Here is a 21,565-nt window from a genome sequence, read left to right as displayed (position 1 = left end):
TAATCCCAGCACTTTGGGAGGCCGAGGCGGGCGGATCACGAGGTCAGGAGATCGAGACCATCCTGGTTAACACGGTGAAACCCCATCTCTACTAAAAATACAAAAAATTAGCCGGGCGCCGTGGCGGGCGCCTGTAGTCCCAGCTACTCGGGGAGCTGAGGCAGGAGAATGGCGTGAACCCGGGAGGCGGAGCTTGCAGTGAGCCGAGATTGCACCACTGCACTCCGGGCTGGGCGAAAGAGCGAGACCCTGTCTCAAAAAAAAAAAAAAAAAAAAAAAAAAATTCAATGTAACAACTCTCTGAGAAACTTGCCATTTAATATGGTTTATCTCTGTGTTCCCACTCAAGTCTCATGTTGATTGTAATCCCCAGTTTCAGGGGAGGGACCAGGTGGGAGGTGATTGCATCATGGGGGTGGACTTCCCCCCCTTGCTGTTTTCATCATAATGAGTCAGTTCTCACCAGATCCGGTTGTTTGAAAGGGTGTAGCATTTTCCCCTTCACTCTCTCTTTCTCCAGCCAGCCATGTGAAGATGTGCTTGCTTCCCCTCCACCTTCTGTCATGATTGTAAGTTTCCTGAGATGTCCCCAGAAGCAGAATCCTGTAGAGCCCACAGAAAGATGAGCCCATTAAAACTCTTTTCTTTGTTACCCAATCTCAGGCATGTCTTTATAGCAGTGTGAGAACAGACTAATACACCATTATTATTCAAATGTTCATAATGAGAAAACTGAAATATAGAGAAGTTAAAAAACACATCCAAAGTCACACAACTGCCATATGAAGGAGCTGGAATTAACACAGGAAAGGTCCTTCAGACCTCGTGCCCCTAACTTCTGTGCTAACTGGCAACTCATGTTAGATATTAAGCCATTTTTATGCCCTGATACTAAAATTGAGCTGCTAAACTGCTTTAATTCTACCACATAGGCATTTGATAATGTTTTCCTACATTTTTTTCATATTTTGAAATCTTTGAGGTAGGATAGAATCTAAAGTCACAATAGATTTCAACCAGTGTCCCTAATGAACACATTTCCCTCACATCATGTAGAATTCTCGCACTTCTGGAACTGCATGTTGATTTTTAAGATAATTCCTTTGGGAGTTCTCTCAATGTGCAAGAAACAGAATTGCAACTAGTCTGTGGAAAATCAGAAGTTTATCCTGGGGCCCTAAAATTTAGAGCACATAAGCTTTGAAAATAACAATTTTAAAAGGTTGCCATGTCATTAGCAGAGGTCATGAATTAAAATAGGAGCATTAGTGCCACATCAAAGATGACTGAGCAGCTCTACCTCCAATGTAAGCACAAAATATAAAGATATAATTAATAAAAAAAAATTAAGCAAGCTAAAAAGAAAAAATCAGTGCTAGGAAATAAAAATAAGAAACTCACAGCCAGAGTAGTAAGTGACCTAGCTCCTATCCTTGGGGTCAAGGAGGATCCTATTAGATTTAGGCCCTAACACATAGTGATTGTTATTTTAAAGGTCATGTAGGGATAAAAGAGAAAAAATACATCTTGAGTCTGGGGTGAGACAGGGAGCATAAAGCTGGAACCCTTGTAGTCCAGATCCACTATCACTCTAGAAAACTAATAGCTCAGGGAAGTAGATGGGGACCTATCTCTGCCTGGGACTCTGTATGGAAGAAAAAAATGAAGTCAGTTGAAAATAAATTAAAATGCAAAGCCTATACCATACAAGTACGTGGAGTTTGAATTTCTGTTGCTCAAAATACGGTTATCTCAGACTGAGAAATTAAGATAAAACTGCCATCAAAATATGAAAGCTTTTATTCATTCAGGACTTTAACATTAACCATCCACGTCTTATTCCAAGGGACTTAGGGTGGGAAGGGTGAATGAATCAACTCTAATAGAAAATGAATTCATAATAAAAAGAATCACAAGCTATACAATAAAATAGACTTATAATAACTTGAGACAAATAATTTGAAAGATGATACTATACAAATATTAATGAAAGAAATAAAAATGAAATAGAAACCTTAATAAAATAACAGTTCACTGTGAAGAATAGAACTTCTAGAAAAAAAATACTGAAATTTAAAATTCGATGAATGATTTAAACACCATGTTAAATACAGCTAAAAAGTTAATTTGTGCTGGAAGGTTTATCTGTGAAATTTACCTAGAATGAGATAAGAAAAATTTGAGAAAATTTGAGGTTGTGAAGGACAGAATAAGCAAACCCAATATATATTTAATAGACGGCTGAAAAGAAGTAATTATAAAAGATGTGAGAGGAGGCCAAGTGCAGTGGCTCACGCCTGTTATCTCAGCACTTCGGGAGGTCAAGGCGGGTGGATCACTTGAGGCCAGGTATTCAAGACCAGCCTGGACAACATGGCGAAAACCCATATCTACTAAAAATACAAAAAATTAGCCAGGTGTGGTGGTGCACCCCTGTAATCCCAGCTACTTGACAGGCTGAGGCACAAGAATCACTTGAACTTGGGAGGCAGAGGTTTCAGTGAGCTGATTATACCACAGCACTCCAGCTTGATAAGAGAGTGACACTGTCTCAAAAAATAAAATAAATAAAATAAAATAAAATAAAAGGAGAGGAAATATTCAAAGACACAAAACTTTAGATTTCCACACAGAATCATACCAATCTATGTGTTATATTAGCAAAAACAAATCTACATTCAGATATATCTAGCGAAACTGAACAAAACAAAGATACTCATCATCAATAGCAGAAGAAATAACAGAAAAACAATTTTAGTGTGTAATGCCAGATACTCAGGAAGCTGAGATGGGAGGATACTTTCAGCCCAGGGTTTTGAGACCAGCTTGGGCAACACAGCAAGACCCTGTCTCATAAAAAGGAAGGACAATAAAAAGTAAAAAGACATAATAATTCTAAATTCTCAAGAGCAAATGTCTATCAAATAATAACTTTATACCCAGATAGACTACCATTCAAAGTTAAAAACATTTTCATACAAAGGGAACAATTTTCTACCCATACTATCACTAAAATTACTAACATATGTACATCATTAATTTAAAGAGAAAAAAACAGAAGGGATGGGATGTATAATGCTATACTGAGCAAAAACCAAAGCTAAATCTAAATAAATACAGATTAAAAAGTAAAAACAGTAAAAGTAAAAATCATGTATTTTTAAAATTTAAAGAGTTGAAACTATACAACGAGATGAAAGATGGAATAAGAGTAGAGATATTAAATTTACTGTCCTTTTGTTGTGTTCTCTGATTTGTTTTTCACTGCTGCATCCTCAGTACCAAGGACACAGTAGATGCTCAATAAGTATCTTTTGAATAGATCACTGAACCAAAATTCCATAGTTAAAGGTGACTATAGACATGATCTTCAGTTTGCATTCCTCAGACTCTGGGCACAGCATGCGGTTTGCTCAGGGATCATCTAGGGTGTGCCCATGCATGTGGTCTTTGTAGGCAGCTGAATTCCTAAAAGTGTGATGGCCTTTGAGGTTCACCATTCTGATCTGCCTTGAAGGGAACATGCTGCACCTGCAAACTCAACTGACGACCTCCAGCTGCTGCCCCTTCTGATCACCTGTAGCTTTAATGCTGAGGCTGTGCTCCATAGCCTGCTCCCAGTCATAACTGAGCACAGCAAGCGGAGGTCCCACAGCATGGCCGGTCTGCCCAAGGCAGAACTCCTCAAAGGGGAAACTTTGCCATGGGGCATCCCCACAGCCTGGCCAAGCTTTTCTGAACCTCACTATAGACCCAGGCTCTTTCTACCTAATCCTCCTTCTTTCCCTCTCCTATCAAAGGTATTAGACATGCATTGAGGTCTAAGAGCTCTCTCTGCCTTCTCTTTCCTCTTCCCACTCCCTTTTAGTCTTCACAGTGATTTCTACCGATAAATCTCTTTTATAACGAAGTTTGTCTTGATATCTGTGTGCATCTTGGAGGACCCACACTGACATATAAGGCAGAAGGGTTTCTTCTCTGGAGACAGAGGGGACCAGGATGAACAGGATGGTCCCTTCATCTGAAGGAAGAGCAGTCATGAATTAACTGGGTATACTCAGGGTGTAGACTTCCTGGAGTGGGAAACCTGCAGCATACCTCTTAAACACATTTTCTACCTCGACTTTAGCAGAGCTGAGACATCCTGATAAACAACCAAGTTTCAGGGCTACGATTTTCTTACATATTCAGTCTGTGTTCTAACTTGGGAAGGTGTTTCAGGCCTAAGAACTTTAAAGTCAATTATCATTCTACTTTATGGCAGTAAGCTATATTACCTGAAAACTCTCATAGACTGACATCCTTCTCACTTTTTAAGATTGTTGGAGACAGGTCAAGTTTTCTGGTCTTTTCTAAACCTCACCATCCTTTTGGTGAAATCATCATATTTGTGAGTTATCCATAAATCACATAATATCTAAATTTCATGAGCCTTACGCAGTGATACATTCATTCAGTGCTGTGGTTACATTAGGACCACACACTACCTCTGATACTTTCAATTCAAATTTCCCATTTCTGAACACAACCTCTGATACCTCCAGCTTGCATCATAACGTCATTATGTCACTGAACCTGTTTTTGTCTTTTTATTACTTCTTGCCATGCACTCTTCTATATTCATTCTATGTATCCATTCCCTACTATCCTCACTTCCCACTATATCCAGCCTATATGCTATGATGGATCTTTTTTATATTTTTGATTCTTTATTTCCTTGAAACATATTGTAAACAACCAACTGAGTAATGAAGTAACACAATGTCAGTAGATAGAGCTAAAAATATGGGATTGGTTGGGGGGCGGTTTCTTATTACAATGAGACCCAGCATAATAAGCATTCAGTGGGTTGTAATAGTCACAAGCGTAGGTCTCGTCCTTTATAAAAATAAATGATTATTTGTTGTTGTTCACTACCCAAAGCAATATTATTTTGTTGCATGTATATTTATATGTTGCATTGACACTTATCTTTATTGAAAGGCTATTATAAATTGGACTGCATCAAAATTTAGAGTCTAGTGAAAAGTCGCGTGGAAAAAAGTCTTCAAATTGTTTCTAAGTTGTAATTTGCTTAAATATTTTTAGCAGGTCTTTCAATTCTTGATTTTCTATCTGCCCTGTTATAATATGCCAGCTTTAGTTTTAAATTTTAACTCAGTATAGATTGAATTAGTTAAAATAAACCACTGAAAAGCTCAGCTTTTTTTTTTTTGAATCATTCTTTCTTTCACACATTTTGTTAAAGTCCCAAAAGTTGTTTTGACGTTTTTATAGTTTTATTTCTCTCTGGTGCATTACCGGAGCCACAAGGATTGAAAAACTGTGAGTAAAGATCTCTCTTGTACTATTTCTTATATGACAAAGATAAAAACATTATCCAAGATAATTCAATTTTAATTTATATACATTTCTAAACTAGTTCAGAAAACATGAGAAAACCATAGAAAATGTGTGGTTAGTAAAACTACTCATCTTAACTTCTTTAAGGTTATTTCATCACACATAGATGCACATCATTGCTGGAGTTATTAATAAAAATCAGTTTCCTAAAGTCAAGATAACTTAACAATGGAATGATTTTAGGTACATAAAATATCCAGAATTCATGAGCTATGGAAACCAGACCTTTATGCTCCGCCTTTTCTGACTAATTCACAACAAATAGAGTATCTATTGCTCTGGCTCCTTATGTCCCCTGCTCAGTCTCAAATAGCTAGCCTGGGAATTAGAAGACTATGTATTTTATATCAATGTCAGAAAATTCTATTTTTTTGGTCTACAAATTATAAAGTTAGTCCAATAACTTCTATAAAGGTTATTTGGTAACACTAATAGATACATGAAAACTTTTTTATTTTCTTCATAAAGAATCCATACATGGCAGAAAAAACTGGTAACAGTTTTAGAAATAAGAAGAAAATAACAATTTTAATATTTATTTTGGTAACTTAGTGATTTTGTTTTGCAAATCTTCCTTTAGTAGAGGAAATATATCCTTATTAAATAAAATAAAGCTGGGGCTCATAGTCAAAGGCAAAACACCTTACATGAAGAAGGCTACATACACTTAAAAGATCACTTAAAAGAAACACTTACTTAAAAGATCAAGTCTTGTTCCAAGTTGTTTAGCCAAGAAACATGTGGAACCCAGACTCTAATTTATAAATTAATTCATATTATCCTTTGACTCTCATGCCTAAAATCACCCATTTTTAAAGAGGAAAAAGTATTCATTCTGTTGCATTTTATTCACTATTCGATAGATAACTAAAATAATGTATTAAAAATAGATATTAAGTAAAATCTGTCATAGAAATGTAGTTATTACATACACAAAAAATAAAAGAAAAATAAATAAGTTCTGTTATCCCAAATAACTGCCTGAGTGGCACGATGGGCTGTGAATGTTTTGAGGCCAAAAGAACACACAAACATTCTTTTTCCACTTCTACTGCATTTTTATATTTCAAATGCACAGAGTGAATCCCTGCTCAGAGAATCACCAGTCCAGAGTACACAAAACCCAGATGCACTTACCACATAGACCTACTCCTGACTCTGGACATGTTACTGTAATCACAAAATAAATAAACTAAAAGTCTCTCTATTGCAAAAGCCTGACAGAGTCATGTCCGAAGAGCCTAAAAAATGGTCGCTGGATTTAAGTGGTAGATCATATGGTGTTTGGCTAATCTAAGTAACAATTTGTGTGTGTGTGTGTGTGTGTGCGTGTGCGTGTGAGAAATGCTCAGAAGCAGCAATTATAAAAGCAAAAGTTTTAAAATGCAATTATGGGCACATGCATTTCTACAGTAATTATGTCTTCTATTTATATGAAAATCTAAACTTATATGAGCCAGGTTAACAATATGTTTAGTAAATTTTCAAAAATTTTGTAGAGAAAAATACGTGGGAAAATTCTTGTACTTTCTATTTTGTAAGTTTAGCATGGTATATTTAAATTTTCCTTCACCATTTTGTCACCTAAAAAAAGAGACAATTATGCATTAATTTTATCTAGTACAAATTAGTTTATAAATATGTGTGGGAGCATATACATATACATATGTATAAATAGCCACATCACACTTGCTATGAATTACCTTTTCCCTGTTTCATAAAAATTATTCTCTCATACTATATAAAATCCAGCTGGAAAGTCAGTCTGAGATTTCAGTGACCAGGTAATCTCAACTGAGTATTACCCGGAGACAGTGAGTAACTTTGTGCCAAAAATAGCACTTGATCTCCTGCATCTGCGCCCATCAACTTTGTCCCTGGCTATTATTAACCCATTTATGCCAGAGGTTGCCATTTTTTGAACTTTTACATGAGTGAAAAAATCAGACTTTGGTGATAACCTTGAGCAGCAGGATATAAAAACTCTCACATGCTTAGCACTCCAATTATGGAACCCTAGGCATAAGTGGGTCAATTCTTCCTAAACTTTACCTTATCACTTATTTTCTTTCCACTAAATGTGAACCTAAGTTGGTAAATGAGTAAGTTGCCATGTTTAGTGGTAGATACAGACTTTGGGTTGTTAACTAGGTGTATGGGGAGCTGGTTTTAATCAAGGAAGGGGACTGGTATTTCATAAATATGACTGGTATTAATTTAAGCTAAAGGCTGGTAAATAAGACTAGTAGGTGCTATGTAAATATTTGCTATATGCCATGTACTGTCATAAGTGTCCTGCCTGTATCGACTAATTTAATACCTCAACTATGAGGTAGATAATATTACCGCCATCTGAAGATGAGGAAATAGAAGAACAGAGAGAGTAGGTAAGTAAGTTGAGCAAGGACACGCAGCAAATAAATAGTGGATCTTGAAATTAAACACAAGCAGACCAACTCTAGAATCCATGCTCTTAACTACACTACACTGTCTCTCAAAATGAAACATCCATGGAAGTTTTCAGCATAAAAGCTGTCAGAGAAAGTTCTTGGTGGATTTCCAGCTCAAAAATCTTACAGCAAATTAAATTTTTGACACCCCTCACCATCCAGTCTCCAATTCCTAGGCACCACCTCGGTCTTCTTGACATTCGGGATGCCTCTGGACCCAAATAGGGACCAATTCAGATAGAAACAGGCTGTACCCTCCTTTACCCAAGAAGCACCTGTAGCCCTAAGTGAATCCACATGTTTCCTGTGATTATGGAATTCAATTCCAGGTTTTCTCTCCTATTTATTTTTCTATAATCCAACTCAATTTTAAAAGGTAAAATGGGACTGTAATAGAGGCAAATACTGAAATGCACAACTAGCTTGTTTTCACTGTATTTAAAGACTTAAGATGTTGCAAATTATCATTAGCTTTTCCTTTTAAAGTTCTAGAGGAAAACAATACAAACTTTGGGGAAAATACGTGAAATTTACATTGAGCAAAGTTCTCTACTCCTATGATTTACCTAGCTATTTTATTTAAAAATATTTTAGGACAATTATAATATTTTGAAATTTACATGTTTATTATGTGTAATAGGTTAAAAGTAGTGTTTTCAGTAATTAATCAATTAGTTTGGGTTTTTATTTGGAAAGCCATTTTGCCTAGTTCTATGTTATACATTTTTGAGTATCACAAATAAAGTCAAACTATCTCTTCCTATATATTATCTGAATCAATACCATATTGACATGTCATGACAAACATGAGACATCGTGAGACACTGTTTCTACAAAAAAAAAAAAAAAAGATTTTTAAATTAGCTGGGCGTGGTGAGTGCACCTTGTGCTTCCACCTACATGGGTGGCTGAGGTGGGAGGATTGCTGGAGATAGAGGCTGCACAGTGAGCCGTGTTCATGCCACTGCACTCCATCCTGGGTGACAGAGTGAGATGCTGTCTCAAAACAAACAAAATAGGCCTAACCCAGCCTTTAAGATCTTTACCATATAATGGAGAAATAGGATAAAGTGAATATTTTGGAGTTCGAACAATAGTAGAAATCAGCCATAATTCACTTATTAAGTTTGCTGTGGAGAAAGTGCAAAAGCTCATAACTAATGACCAGATGATGGAGAAGGAAAAATTCTGGCTCAGGTTGCTTATTTCAGACATCTGGGAGGAACAATCCCCACCTTAGAGCTCTTCCTGGGATTTAATATGGCCCCTGTGGCAAATGCATTACAATTCACCTTCTCCCTCCACACCCTGCTTCCTAATTCCTCACAGGAATTGTTCCCCAGATCACTTTCCAAAAAACATCCTGCATGCATTTCTCAGTCTGTTTCCCAGGGAATCTGAACTATGACAAAGGTATTCCCATATAAAATAACAAACAAATAATGAAATAAAATATTTGGTTTTTCTGTTTGTTTCTTCACATACATTCCATGAAGTATTTGAAGCAGTTAGGAAATGTTGGATAAACAACTATGTCAATGACATTTATTTTAAGATTTGGAAACTGTTAGAGAGACTCAGATCAGAAATCTTTAATCACTGTCGCCTCCCTGCCCCAATCTGTGCATGCACACACATACACACAACCCTCTGTATGGCAGCCAGAAGTCAACCCAGTTAAAAAATCTAAAAGACAAAATTAGGTCAAAGATATAATTTTCTTTCTGACTTGGCCTTCAACTTTCATTGCAACTATTAGCTTTGAACAGTTGATGATTTAAGAGGAAATTGAGCTGCAACAAATATTTGAATGTGTGGAAATCATTATCCAAATACATTCCAAATCCATTTCATAAAATGACAAGCTTAAAATTATAGCTGTACATGGGAATGCTATGAATTATTATGTGATACGATTATATTGTTGTTACTAACTTTGATATTGTCATTCTCTGTTTCACTTCTTAATTACTTTACAACCGAGTTCATTTACGTGACTAAAGCTTGTGGGTGGGTGGGCAAGATTCTTTTTCTAAAATTAATTGTGACTATCAATTTCAAAAAGTATGATTATTCTTTAATAATCTGTAGGTCCAAGTCCCTGGATTTTTAAGCAACTTTTTAAAAAATTTTTATTTTATTTTAAGTTCCGGGATAGATGTGCAGGATGTACAGGTTTGTTACGTAGGTAAACGTGCCATGGTGGTTTGCTGCACTTAACCCATCCCCTACATATTAAGCTCCACATGCATTAGCTATTTACCCTGATGCTTTCCCTTCCACAAGAACCCCTCTCCCGACTGGCCCCAGCATGTGCTGTTCCCCTCTCCACATCCATGTGTTCTCATTATTCAGCTCCCACTTATAAGTGAGAACATGCAGTGCTTGGTTTTCTGTTCCTGTGTTAGTTTGCTGAGGATAATGGTTTCCAGTTCCATCCATGTCCCTGCAAAGGACATGATCTCATTTTTTATGGCTGCATAGTATTCCATGTTGTACATGTACCACATTTTCTTTATGCAGTCTATCATAGATGTGCATTTAGGTTGATTCCATGTCTTTCCTATTGTGAATAATCTTGCAATGAACGTATGTGTGAATGTATCTTTATAACAGAATGATTTCTATTCCTTTGGGTAAATACCCAGTAATGGGATTGCTGGATCAAATGGTAATTGTGGTTCTAGGTCTTTGAGGAATTGCCACACTGTCTTCCACAATGGTTGAACTAATTTACATTCCCAGCAAGAGTGTAAAAGCATTCCTATTTCTCCACAGCCTCGTCAGCATCCATTGTTTCTTGACTTTTTAATAATCATCATTCTGACTAGTATGAGATGATATCTCATTGTGGTTTTGATTTGCATTTCTCCAATGATCAGTGATGTTGAGCTCTTTTTCATGTTTGTTGGTCACATGTATGTCTTCTTTGAGAAGGGTCTGTTCATAGCATTCACCCACTTTTTAATGGGGCTCTTTGATTTTTTCTTGTACATTTGTTAAAGTTCCTTGTAGATTCTGGATATTAGACCTTCGTCAGATGGATAGATTGCAAAAATTTTCTCCCATTCTATAGGTTGCCTGTTCACTCTGATAATAGTTTCTTTTGCTGTGCAGAAGATCTTTAGTTTAATTAGATCTCATTTGTCAATTTTGGCTTTTGTTGCAATTGCTTTTGGTGTTTTAGTCATGAAGTCTTTGCCCATGCCTATGTCCTGAATTATATTGCCTAGATTTTACATTTAAGTATTTTAGGTTTTAGGTTTTCCATTTAAGTGTTTAATCCATCTTGAGTTAATTTTTGTATAAGGTGTAAGGAAGGGGTCCATTTTCAATTTTCTGGATATGGCTAGCCAGTTTTCCCTGCACGATTTATTAAATAGGGAATCCTTTCCGCATTGCTTGTTTTTGCCAGGTTTATCAAAGATCATGTGCTTGTAGATGTGTGGTCTTATTTCTGAGATCTCTATTCTGTTCCATTGGTTTATGTGTCTGTTTTTGTACCAATACCATGCTATTTTGGTTACTCTAGCCTTGTGATAAAGTTTGAAGTCAGGTAGCATGATGCCTCCAGCTTTGTTCTTTTTGTTTAGAATCGCCTTGGCTTTACAAGCTCCTTTTTGGTTCCATATGAATTTTAACATAGTTTTTTTCTAACTCTATGAAGAATGTCAATGATAGTTTAATGGGAATAGCTTTGAATCTATAAATTATTTTGGGCAGTATGGCCATTTTCACAATGTTGATTCTTCCTATCCATGAGCATGAAATGTTTTTCCATTTGTTTGTTATCTCTCTTATTTCCATGGGCAGTGGTTCATAGTTCTCCATGAAGAGGTCCTTCACTTCCCCTGTTACCTGTATTCCTAGGTATTTTATTCTCTTTGTAGCAATTGTGAATGGAAATTCATTCATGATTTGGCTCTCTGCTTGTCTGTTTTAATATATAGGAATGCTTGTGATTTTTGCTCATGGATTTTGTATTCTGAGACTTTGCTGAGATTGTTTATCGGCTTAAGAAGTTTTTGGGCTGAGATAATGGGGTTTTCTAGATATAGGATCATGTCATCTGCAAACAGAGACAGTTTGACTTCCTCAGTTCCTATTTGAATACACTTTATTTCTTTCTCTTCCCTGATTGTCCTGGCCAGAACTTCCAATAGTATGTTGAATAGGAGTGGTGAAAGAGGGCATCCTTGTCTTGTGCCAATCTTCAGGGGGAATTAAGCAAAATTTTTTCTAGCCTCCTCTTTTTACTTTTTCATGAAATTTCTAGGAAATGTTCATATAAAAAGTAAGATAATGTATTTAATTACACTCCAGCTAAAAATAAAGGGGAAGCTTTAAGAGATGTTAAGATCACCTTTACTATGGAAATCTAAATCTACTGTTGAAAATTGCTCACCATGCCATCAGTTGGATTGTTGCCAAGTTGGTCCAGTTGAATAATTTAGAGAACTTTAAACAATGTCTCATACTTCACTGTTTTAATAGTAAAAATAAGATCAAATATACTATACTGTAAATGATTTCTCAAAATTTAGCAATTTTATTGCTTGGGAGTAAAAAACAAAAACAAGGAAAATAATAACAACAATAACAATAATAATAAGCAAAACCCTGATCTTAATTGAATTTTACCAGACCAGCACTAAGTGACAAAATATCAACAACATCAAAATATACAACATTACTGATGTTGTATGTATTTGCCCATAAACATTTACTAAGTATCTGCTGTCTGCCAGATATTTTAATAGGCAATGAGAGACAAAAAGCCTAATAAGACGATTTCTAGCTTCTGATAAATGATACCATAGAAATTTACAGTATAACATGTGTCACCACATAGCAATGTCGGTGGGCGGCGAGTGCACGGGGTTCACAGATGAGAGACTAACACAGCTTAGGAGAGCTGAAAAGCAGATTTGAGTAGGATGAGTAAGACTTTGTCAGATGAAGTGAGAGGGTAGGAATTTCAGCCTATAACGAAGTGTTCAAAAAGGCAGACTTTCGAAAGTGTGTCAGAGAATACAGGGCAAGGAAGAGGCATGGATAGATATTTTGGAGTAAACTTATACAAGGCTTGATGTGCCTTGCTAAGAGACTTAGAGATTACGTTGCAGACAACAAGGTGACTCATAAAAGCTTAAATGAGCTAGGGGTATTTAGTGACTCCTGAGTCTAGGTGAGAAAGTCAAAAGATGAAAAATAGACAACATTTTATAGGGTCTGCATAGTAAGGAGAAAGAAAGAAATTTTTAAAAGGAAGGAAGAAGGAAAGAAGAGAAAGAAGGAAAGAAGGATGATCCTAGGACTATGCAGTCATTAATAAAATTGTGAAACAGAGAAAGATACTTCTGTATATAATATAAATCCATCACGTGTATCATGTGTAAAATAAAATATAGATCACAAACAGTAATAAATGCCTGACATGTACAGTTTTTTTTTGGTTTTGCTTTGTTTCTTTTTTTGCCCCCACTCCACTGGGATATATAGCTCTTTGCAGTTCACAATACGTGTTTATGTTTATAACCTTATTTAATAATTAAAGTCATCACAAAGAAAGGCAGTATCTCCATGTAGGTCTAAAAATTAGACAGCTCATGTGGAGCAACCTAAAAACTAAAAACGCTGGATTCCCAACCCAGCTCTTAGCCCCCAATGCCAGTGTCCTTGCAATTAAAGCAACAATTTATACACAGAGTGAATGTATTCCAGCAAATTTGGCATGTGCATAAGTTCAGATTTAGTTTATGCATTCAAATATCAAGCAACCTGAGCACCAAAACTTAGGTAAAGGAAGGAGCAAAACCAGACATGAGTGCTTCAGTAAACATAGCAAACAATTCAGAGGTCTGCATGTTGTTAGTTAGGATTCACCTTCTTTGTGGGAATAAAATTGATTCTTCTATCTTTTTACTTCTCCCTAATCCCCACTTGTCTACACCACGCTTCTTTAGTCCAAACTGATAAAACTTTTGTCCACAAGCACTGCCTCAAAAACAGGACATGCTAAACACACACAAATACACACACACACACAAACACACATACACACAAGAGAAAGAGAGCTAAAAGAGTCTCATAGGTTAACTTGACCACCATTTGTTTGATATAATTTAAAAAATGAAGTCCAGGGAGCCTAATGGCTTGACAAATGTGGCACCTTAATTGGTGAGAGCTGAGTCTGAACCCCAGGCTCACTAACCTTCCATCCATAGAGGTTTCCACAGCCTCCAGCCAAGAATCATAGGACATATTCTGCCAAGAAGAAAACTGAAAGAGAGACTCCCAGCAATGCCCACCTGGGACTCGAAAGGGGGAGGAAGCCAGCGTACTGCAATGTTTCCCAGACTTAGATTTCATGGAGCAACAACATTTCAAATAAATACATAAGTTCCATCACTGGGCTGCCAATATTTTAATTTTGCCAAGAAAAGACATTTTAAACAAACAAAGGCAAAAGAAATATAAATGACTTTCACCACAATTTCACCCAAAAACAGACCCTGCCATATCAAAGTTTAGGACATTCTTACTATGGAATGAAGTCTGCTCTATGAAAAATTCACCTTATTGTGGCCTTTTTTTCTATCTAGCTGAGGATTAATGCATGCTTTCTCCTGCACCAGCACTGGGCTGAAGGCCAAGATTTAGAAACTACCGTAATATGGGAATAAGCCCTAAACTAAGTATTAGAGGACCAGGCTTTAGTCACTCGCTATCACTCAAAGACTGTGCGACATGGGCTCAACTCTGAATCTCACACTAGCTAATTTAGATTTCCAATCAGCTCTAGAATTCTAGCACTCTAGGAAGAGTTAAATATCTAAATCAGACCAACCCTACAGATGCCACCTGAGAACCCAGGGATTTCAGAAAGCCTGTTTCCCAGGTCTTGTCCTTTCAAGCCTCAGGGGAAAATTTGGGCAAGTGGGAAATAATAGCTGCTCAACCTGGCATGACACATTTCACGTAAGTCCAGTAGTAGCTTTAAAATCACAGTACAGGAGATAAAAAGTCAGGCTGATCAGAACTGTTGATATTTAAATTCTCAATTGCCCCGTGCCTTTTTTTCCTATGGTAACTATGATTTCTGACAACATATTGCTCCTGTCTTTGTAGGAAAAAACGGCCACAGAAGAAGGAAAGAGGAGAGAATGAGGAGCAGACACTAAGGTGTAGTGAAAGGAGGAAAATGAAGGCTAAGTCTAATGATGTGAATCCTATTTGCAAGTAAGCCATGTCAGACACTGCTCTTTACAAAGAGTCTCCAATCTCAGAGTCTCTGCTGGTACATTCAACCCCTTATGTGTCCATAACTAAAAAATATAAGTAGCGGGGGATGGAATAGAACTTTGCAATGCATCAACAGAGGAATGCTATTTCATCCTTCTTGTCCAGGGCCCTGCAGAGGGAAGACTGAAAACCTGCACATTCAGTTAAATCTTAATGAGGCCTTTAAAAGTTACTTTGGATCAAATACAGAGTGAAAGTGCAGAGATGAAACCACAGGAAACCTAGAAACAACAAGGTGGAAGCAGATTTAACCAAGAATTTCCTTCCCTCAGTCTCTTTTAGTCACATCCATAATATAATTACAGCTTAGCATTTGCATTTAATTATATAGTGTTGAGAAACACTCTGAATTTTATAGCAAAGCTGAACCAAAAAGCTTTATTGCCAATAGGTTTTGTAGTTCCAATGCGGGGAAGGAATTGCAGAACAGGCAAATACAAATCTTGGCTAAATAGAACAGAATGAAGATGTTTATGGTCATGCCAAGCATAGACATATTTGCACAAATATGGTACAAATAAACAAATGTTACAAATTTGCTTAGGCAAATAGAAAACTCTCAGTAAGTGTTAGGTGTTATCATCATCATATTTGCAAAAAATCATTCAAGAATTTGTTGGGTTTTTTTTAACTTCCATGCCAATAAAATAAAATCTACAGAAGAGTTAGTGTAAGGCCTTCAAGCTACCTTTTTAAGGAAAACCCACAGCATTCAGTTGAGCCATATACACCTTCTTTGGTGTTATTCCACTTCCTTTTTTTCCATCCTAAACTCCAGAGGTGTTAAAAAGAGGGTAAGGTCTTTTCTTGGGGTGGATTTTGTGGTACCAACCACAGGAATTTCGCATGACTTTAGTGCCTAAGTAATTGCTATCATGAAAATTCCTGATTTTTCAAAAATAAATGATGCGTAAAAGGCACATAAAAGTTCAGTTAATAAGTCCCAACGCGTTCAAGAACATATCATAGCGCAGCCAATGGAACTAGTTTTTTATTCAGTGGAGACCTCTTAAATGCATTGCCTCAGTGCACAGTAAATCTATTCTTTTAGCAGGTTTATTCCTTTATCTGGTAGTCAATTAAATGGCCTTTCATGAAATGTAGCAATGATATACATTTGTGGAGGGAGGTATATTCTTATAACTTGTCTGATGATCTTCAGGCTTTAGCATGTATTATTTATGAGTGTTATTTCTTGAGCATGTTTATGCCTTCATCAAGTAATCATGAACACATTTTAAGTATAAATATGAGTCGATAGCAACTGGAAACCACCATGGTTTTAACCAGGTTCATTCTTGCACAAATATCTCATTCAATTTTGAAGAAATTGTATTTTGAGAATAAAATTTATTTTGTCATTTTCCCTCCTCACTTTCCAAATTGTAATACCTCTACTACAAAGAAAAGCAATCATCGTTGTTGCATGCATTCAACTAAGTATTTCTAGCTATAGAAATGCCATCAGCTTGTTTCAGACATCTAAGATGAACCGAGAGAAAGATTTTAAAATGCAACAGCATCTATGATAATTCCTCAACCTAAGAGGAACTTTGCAGAATAAATGTCAGAAAAATGTATTGACACACTTTTGTGGGTGATAGAATGTAATCAGATTTTTAATGTTTGGCTGTTAGATTTTTGTTGTTGCTTGTTTTTGTTAAAATTTTCATCTGACCAATGAATCACTTTTTCTGTTGTAAAAATGGTTAAAAACTGAAAGTTATTATTATTTTATTTTCAAAGATGGAATCTTTAAATTTTTAAAACTTTATTTTTTGCATGAAACAATTGAAATATTAGATGAATCAAGAATTATAATTTTGTCTCTAATCTTATTATTAAACCAGCATTTTAGGCAACCACCCTATGTTTAATTGAATATTTTTTGAATCATCATTATTTTGGAAATAATTAAAATAACAACATGGTTGGCTGGTATTATTTCCTATACTCTATAATCTTTAAAGATGTGAATTAGCTGGTCTTGAATTAAGGAATATTATGATCCAGTAATGGTATGACATTCTTTTTTATGACTATAGCTCGGGTTATAATGTGACAAGGAAAAAAATGTAATGTTTCCAAAATGACAGTTTCTTGGATTTGTGTTGCCTAAGGTAGTTCATCTGAACAATAAACTATAATTTGATTGATGGAAAATTGAAGTGGTCCATCTAATCTGCCAGTCTGGCCTACCTCGGCTTGGTTTTGCATGTATGATGATGTATCACACTTTTAGAGATAATGTTGTTTGTGTTAGACAGGAGATTTTTTCTCCCACATAAAAAAGAAGGACTTTATTGCACAAAAATGATCAAAATATTATGCCATAGATTAACATGGAATCAAATTCTTTGGAGTATAAGTTTGTAAGTTCAAATGTAGAAGACTAAATGATATAGATAATGCCTCAGAATACAGTTATTGGTTGATAAATTAGCCATGTACTGATGGTAGAATTATTAAGTCTGGGGAAAGGTGATTTGCACCTAGAAAAGCAAACAGACTATAGCTATTCCACCTTTTTCTTTAAATAAGTGCTGCCTTAATCAAGAGAAATTTTATGTACATCAATTATATTAAGACTCTTAAGCTCTAGAGTAAAAAATGTATTTTTTTGTATTATAATTTAAGTTCTGGTTTACATGTACAGAATGTGCAGTTTTGTTACATAGGTATACACATGCCATGGTGGTTTGCTGCACACATCAACCCATCATCTACATTAGGTATTCCTCCTGTTATCTCTCCCCTAGTCCCCCACCCCCTACAGGCCGCAGTGTGTGACGTTCCCCTCCCTGTCTCCATGTGTTCTTACTGTTCAACTCCCACTTATGAGTGAGAACATGTGGTGTTTGGTATTCTGATCTTGTGACAATTTGCTGAGAATGATGGTTTCCAGCTTCATCCATGTCCCTGTAAAGGACATGAACTCATCCTTTTTTATGGCTGCATAGTATTCCATGGTGTATATGTGCCACATTTTCTTAATCCAGTCTATCATTGATGGGCATTTGGGTTGGTTCCAAGTCTTTGCTATTGTGAAGTGCCGCAATAAGCATACGTGTGTGTGTGTCTTTATAGTAGAATGATTTATAATCTTTTGGGTATATGCCCAGTAATGGGATTGCTAGGTCAAATGGTATTTCTAGTTCTAGATCCTTGAGGAATCGCCACACTGTCTTCCACAATGGTTGAACTAATTTACACTCCCAACAGTGTAAAAGCATTCCTAATTTTCCACAACCCCTCCAGCATCTTTTGTTGCCTGACTTTTTAATGATCAGCATTCTAACTGGTGTGAGATGGTATCTCATTGCAGTTTTGATTTGCATTTCTCTAATGACAAGTGATGATGAGCATTTTTTCATAAGTCTGTTGGCTGCATAAATGTCTTCTTTTGAGAAGTGTCTGTTCATATCCTTTGCCCATTTTTTGATGGGGTGTTTGATTTTTTCCTGTAAATTTGTTGAAGTTCTTTGTAGATTCTGGATAGTAGCCCTTTGTCAGATGGATAGATTGCAAAAATTTTCTCTTATTCTGTAGGTTGCCTGTTCACTCTGATGATAGTTTCTTTTGCTGTGCAGAAGCTCTTTAGTTTAATTAGACCCCATTTGTCAATTTTGGCTTTTATTGCCATTGCTTTTGGTATTTTAGACATGAAGTCTTTGCCCATGCCTATGTCCTGAATGGTATTGCCCAAGTTTTCTTCTAGGATTTTTATGGTCCTAGACCTTACGTGTAAGTCTTTGATCCATCTTGAGTTGATTTTTGTATAAGGTATAAGGAAGGGGTCCAGTTTCAGTTTTCTGCATATGGCTAGCCAGTTTTCCCAACACCATTTATTAAATAGGGAATCTTTTCCCTATTGCTTGTGAGTGTCAGGTTTGTCAAAGATCAGATGGTTGTAGATCTGTAGTGTTATTTCTTAGGGCTCCGTTCTCTTCCATTGGTCTATATATCTGTTTTGGTACCAGTACCATGCTGTTTTGATTACTGTAGCCTTGTAGTAAAGTTTGAAGTCAGGTAGCATGATGCCTCCAGCTTTGTTCTTCTTACCCAGGATTGTCTTGGCTATATGGGCTCTTTTTTGGTTCCATATGAAGTTTAAAATAGTTTTTTCCAATTCTGTGAAGAAAGTCAGTGGTAGCTTGATGGGGATAGCATTGAATCTATAAATTACTTTGGGCATTATGGCCATTTTCCTGATATTGATTCTTCCTATCCGTGAGCATGGAATGTTTTTCTATTTGTTTGTGTCCTCTCTTACCTCCTTGAGCAGTGGTTTGTAGTTTTCCTTGAAGAGGCCCTTCACATCTCTTGTAAGTTGTATTTCTAGGTATTTTATTCTCTTAGTAGCAATTGTGAATGTGAGATCACTCATGATTTGGCTCTCTGTTTGTCTGTTATTGGTATATAGGAATGCTTGTCATTTTTGCACATTGATTTTGTATCCTGAGACTTTGCTGAAGTTGTTTATCAGTTTAAGGAGATTTTGGGCCGCAATGATGGGGTTTTCTAAACATGCAATAATGTAATCTGCAAACAGAGACAATGTGACTTCCTCTCTTCCTATTTGAATACCCTTTATTGCTTTCTCTCGCCTGACTGCTCTTGCCAGAGCTTCCAATACTATGTTGAATAGGAGTGGTAAGAAAGGGTATCTTTGTCTTGTGCCTGTTTTCAAAGGGAATGCTTCCAGTTTTTGCCCATTCAGTATGATATTGGCTGTGAGTTTGTCATAAATAGCTCTTATTATGTTGAGATATGTTCCTTTGATATCTGGTTTATTTAGAGTTTTTATAATGAAAGGCTGTTGAATTTTGTTGAAGGCCTTTTCTGCATCTGTTGAGATAATCGTGTGGTTTTTGTCATTGGTTCTCTTTATGTGATGGATTAAGTTTATTGATTTGTGTATGTTGAACCAGCCTTGCATCCCAGGGATGAAACCGACTTGATTGTAGTGGATAACCTTTTTGATGTGCTGCTGGATTCGGTTTGCCAGTATTTTATTGAGGATTTTCACATTGATGTTCATCAGGGATATTGGCCTAAAATTCTCTTTTTTTATTGTGTCTCTGCCAGGCTTTGGTATCAGGATGATGCTGGCCTCATAAAATGAGTTAGGGAGGATTCCCTCTTTTTATATTGATCAGAATAGTTTCAGAGGGAACAGTACCAGCCTCTCTTTGTACCTCTGGTAGAATTTGGCTGTGAATCTGTCTGGTCCTCGACTTTTTTTGGTTTTTAGGCTATTAATTATTGCCTCAATTTCAGAACCTGTTATTGGCCTATTCAGAAATTCAACTTCTTCCTGGTTTAGTCTTAGGAGGATGTATGTGTCCAGGAATTTATCCATTTCCTCTAGATTTTCTAGTTTATTTGCATAGAAATGTTTATAGCATTCTCTATGGTAGTTTGTATTTCTGTGGGATCAGTGGTGATAGCTCCTTTATCTTTTTTTATTGTGTCTATTTGTTTCTTCTCTCTTTTCTTCTTTATTAGTCTTGCTATACAAGACTAATACAAAATAAAGTGTTTATTTTGTTGATCTTTTCAAAAACCAGCTCCTGGCTTCATTGATTTTTTGAAGGGCTTTTTTGTGTCTCTATCTCCTTCAGTTCTGCTCTGATCTTAGTTATTTCTTATCTTCTGCTAGCTTTTGAATTTGTTTGCTCTTGCTTCTCTAGTTCTTTTAATTGTGATGTTAAGGTGTCAATTTTAGATCTCTCCTGCTTTCTCTCGTGGGCATTTAGTGCTATAAATTTCCCTCTACACACTGCTTTAAATGTGTCCCAGAGATTCTGGTATGTTGTGTCTTTGTTCATTGGTTTCAAAGAACTCCTTTATTTCTGCCTTCATTTCGTTATGTACCCAGTAGTCATTTAGGAGCAGGTTGTTCAGTTTCCATGTAGTTGTGTGGTTTTGAGTGAGATTCTTAATCCTGAGTTCTAATTTGATTGCACTGTGGTCTGAGAAACAGTTTGTTGTGATTTCTGTTCTTTTACATTTGCTGAGTAGTGTTTTACTTCCAATTACGTGGTCAATTTTAGAATAAGTGTGACGTGGTGCTGAGAATAATGTATATTCTGTTGATTTGGGGTGGAGAGTTCTGTAGACGTCTGTTAAGTCTGCTTGTTGCAGAGCTGAGTTCAGGTCCTGGATATCCTTGTTAACCTTCTGTCTTTTTGATCTGTCTAATATTGACAGTGGGGTGTTAAAGTCTCCCATTATTATTGTGTGGGAGTCTAAGTCTCTTTGTACGTCTCTAAGGACTTGCTTTATGAATCTGGGTGCTCCTGTATTGGGTGCATATATATTTAGGATAGTTAGCTCTTCTTGTTGAATTGATCTCTTTACCATTATGTAATGGCCTTCTTTGCCTCTTTTGATCTTTGTTGGTT

The 21,565-nt window shown here is 36.3% G+C and overlaps 1 long non-coding RNA gene across 1 annotated transcript in view; it reads left to right on the top strand.

The window, feature by feature from the left end:
* Positions 1 to 21,565, top strand: part of LOC105737658 — a 117,310-nt gene that overhangs the window by 12,297 nt on the left and 83,448 nt on the right. Inside the window, exon 2 of the long non-coding RNA XR_001113349.2 lies at positions 14,985 to 15,095. This is a non-coding gene — a long non-coding RNA (uncharacterized LOC105737658). The remainder of the gene's footprint in view (positions 1 to 14,984; positions 15,096 to 21,565) is intronic.

Source organism: Nomascus leucogenys, chromosome 16, assembly GCF_006542625.1.
Source record: "Nomascus leucogenys isolate Asia chromosome 16, Asia_NLE_v1, whole genome shotgun sequence".
In the NCBI taxonomy this organism is placed as follows: Eukaryota; Metazoa; Chordata; class Mammalia; order Primates; family Hylobatidae; genus Nomascus; species Nomascus leucogenys.
Note: the sequence above shows the minus strand (reverse complement) of the source record. Positions and strands in the feature narration are given on the sequence as shown.